This window comes from Acyrthosiphon pisum, chromosome A2, assembly GCF_005508785.2.
Source record: "Acyrthosiphon pisum isolate AL4f chromosome A2, pea_aphid_22Mar2018_4r6ur, whole genome shotgun sequence".
Lineage (NCBI taxonomy): Eukaryota > Metazoa > Arthropoda > Insecta > Hemiptera > Aphididae > Acyrthosiphon > Acyrthosiphon pisum.
In genome coordinates, this window is record NC_042495.1 from 17,094,241 (window position 1) to 17,098,271 (window position 4,031).

Here is a 4,031-nt window from a genome sequence, read left to right on the forward strand (position 1 = left end):
TTTTTCGATGTGGTAAAGTATAGTTTTATACTCAAATAGTCAAATTATTATAACGTATGTTTGTGTATACACGGATGATTAATAATAAGAAATTCATCAATAATATCACAATTTTTTTTTTGGTCCTGGAGGGGGATTGATCCCGAGAACCCCCCCCCCCCCCCGTATGTACGCCAATGTATATAATTACCTATAAGTACAACTAGACAGGGACAGATTGGAATTTCGGACCAGCCCGGGAAAATACTTTTTTGCCGGCCCACTGTTTGTTAGGAGACTGGGGGCAACAAGTGTACCATACTGAAGATAGTAATTTTTTTTTATTATTTTAAAGGGTAGTCTATTGTAATCAGTGTTTTTATAAAATCAACATTTAACAATAAAATGTAATAATAAAAATAATAATAATGGAATAACAATAGTAGCATAGTGGTATAGTATTACCTTCATATAAATGTTACATTATAAAATGTTAGTAATTTTATATTATCAGTTTTATACTTATTATATTATTTAGTATAATATCATCAATTCATAATAATTAAATTATGTTATAATCTATATTCTATAGGTACTACAGTAAAGAGTAATAATTAGTATACTATCCATTGTATGGACTGACCATTTTCACGAATTCTATTATTTAATGATCTACTCGGTATTGTATAATCCGATTTTTGTTTTATCTATCTCTCCAATTCGAAAAAAAAAGGTTTAAAACTAAATATCATAGTCTTGAAATGGAAATCATTATATCAATAACATATACTAATATCTGGTAAATACGACAATAATTCCAATGGACAAAACAAAAGTTCGTCCGAGATATTTATAAATTATAATTTATATTGCCGTATTCGTTATAAATACAAGCAACCGTATGAGATTAGAAAATAACATTATCGAAATAAATACGGAAACAATTTTGGTAGGTATTGTACTATTATAATTATTCATTGATTTTATTTTAATAATAGACTATTAGAATTGTACTAAATAGGATAGAAGACTTACAGTAAAATGTATACTACTATCAATAATTCATATCTTCTCTAGACTCTAACAAGTTTAGTATAATTTAAAGTTTATAAGTTAACCTATAACTTATAAGTTTCTGCTAACAATGAAATATAATAATAATTTTAAGTTTTATGTTTGCACAGTGCTAAGCGTCTTGGTAAATGTCCGTACAAATCAAAATACTAGGGCAATTGATGAATTATGAATATTATGACTTTAAAAAAAAAATTAACTTTTTTTAACTAAGTTGAGTTAATTTTATTTTCCATCTTAACTTAACTAGTTAAATTTTATTTTTTTGTTAACTTTTAACTTAACTGAAGGTAATTTAATTGAATTAACTTAACTTTCCACAGTTAATTACTTTCATTAACTTGCCCACCATTGCATTCCGAAGCATGTGTAATGTACCACCGCTTATATTGGTCTAAATTGTAGACTCTAAAACATATGAATAAATTACGCGCGTTTCAATCCCTTTAGTATCCCCTAGTATATGGCAAAAAATATAAAAAAAACTTAAAAATAAAAATAATTATTATTTGAACAAGCCATACAAATTGCAATGGCCAGCATGATGTTAAAAATAATGATAGACAATTATAGTAATAATAAATAATCAAAAAATATGTAGGAATATTATTATATTATTATATGTTATAACTGATAATATTTTGAACTGTGAACTAAAATTATTAGATACATTTCCTAGATATTCAAACCATTAAGGCATTAAGTCTAATATATACAGGGTTGGAATGCTGTATAGTGTGCAAAATAATTTCGAACGGCCTCAATGAAACTTTATAAGTAGGTTGTTAGGTGTAAGTCAATAATCTATTTATTTTATTTTGATTAAAAAAATTCAATAATTAATAGGTATCTTACTACACCATAGAAAATAATTAAAGTTGACTAAGTTTTTATAAATGTTAAAGTTGAAAAATTTTTTTCATACCCAATTTGAGTACAAGACATTATACAATGTTAGTACGTATTTACATTCAATAAAAAAATTATTATATGCTGAAACATAATATAGTCTATACTCAAATAAAACATTAAAAGAGTAAATATTAAGTATTATTAAATATGTTCAAACCACTATCACTAATAGTTATGTAATCCCATATCGCCGCAGACTATTAGTGACCAACGGTGATCCAGTCCAAACTTGGATACCCATTACAGGTAAGAAAATAAAACGGGCAGAGTTTACATTAGACCTTTTCGTTACCTTATTTTTATGGACGAATGTAAGTTCCCACACGAGATATAACAGGTAAAAATCACACCCGGGTATGCATACGTAAGTTCTCACACAAAAAAAAAAATTACACCGAATACAAACTTCCTTCCCACTTTATTCAGACTTAGGACTGGCATACTTTTAAAATGTAGTTGGTGAAGTTAAAATTTGTTTATTTTTGTGTAATGTGTAAAGTACAATCAATTTTTTATTTGAATCTAGTACAAACTTTATAGTAAAAATATTAATAATAATAAGTAAATATGGTCCACATATATTATTTGTATACCTATAGGTATAAAATAATAAAAGTCATAATAATTATAATACTAATAGAAAAAATTAAATTTTATTCGGTTTATTGCAAAAGCTCAGACTCTTCACATATTTATACTGTGTAATTATTTTTTAAGTTATAATTTGATATTTTGTGATTAATATAGTTTCTCCCCTAGTATTTGGGCTAGTCTTAGTTCTGATACAAGTCTTGTATAAGTCAAACTATAACAATTATATTTGAAAATTATAATATCTGTCTATCGATGCTTTTTGCAAAAAAAGTGCCGTTATTCATTCTATGTGTTCGAAATTATAGATATAGTGGTTGATGGTCATGGTGATATTCGAACAATTAATAGATTGATACTATATTATTTATTAGTTGGTCCATTGTAACATACCTATTCTTTGTGGTGTCGGATATGGGGGGTGCAGAGGGGGAAATTTACACCTCAGATATAATACACTAGATGCAAAGGTCCCCCTACTACATTGAAATTAATGTGTTTACAATTGTAAATTACGTTTAAGGGGATTGTAACGCACAATTTTCATACGTTTTAGACCAATAAGCGGTGGTTCCGAATGTCCGATTTAAATTTTTTTATACATATTCAATCTTAAGATAAGATTATTATCTAGACAACCTCACAATCTTTTTATTTAGGTCAATTCACTCTAGGTTTTAAGTTAACGGAGGGTTCTGCTTTGCCTATAATTTAGTATGTTATGCACTTGTAAGAAGGAGCAACACATGTGGTTATCACATCCTCTTAATTTATAAGTTTACTCATTTTCACATGAAGGTATGAATGGGCGTAATAATATTATTATTATTATTTATTATTATAACACAATGCATAATAAAGGTATTGAGTAATTTTATTTATACATCAATACTTTTGAATATAACATCAGGTATAAAGTAAATATGTTTTATGTTTTGTTTCAATATATAAATGTATAAATATAATGTATTTATATTTATATTACACTATAATTATGTCAATACATTTGTATAATTCTTATATTATTATATACTACCAATATCAGCATTTAAATAAGAAAGGTTTTTTGTTATAAATCACAAATTAACATAATATGTATTATAATAGTTGTTAGATGTTTTATTTTTATATGTGTGTAAAAAAGAAAATAAATTTCATGACATTTTAAAACCCTAATTGTACATAAACATTAATTTTTATTCTTAATTCCTTATTGGAGGAAAATTATCAAGAATTATATTTTTTTTTTATTTTTGGAGCAAATCTGCCAGGAGAGATAACATATTTTTGGATGAAAAGGGCTATGACTTTTCATGTACATAGATATACTTATTGAAAAATTAAACTATAAACACTTTCAAGAAATCTATTGGTATAACTTTTTATTGAAAACAGTCCAGCAGTTTTTGAATCTGTTAACTTCAGATAATAACCAATGTAGGTTAAACATATAATGATGAAATATCAAAATTATG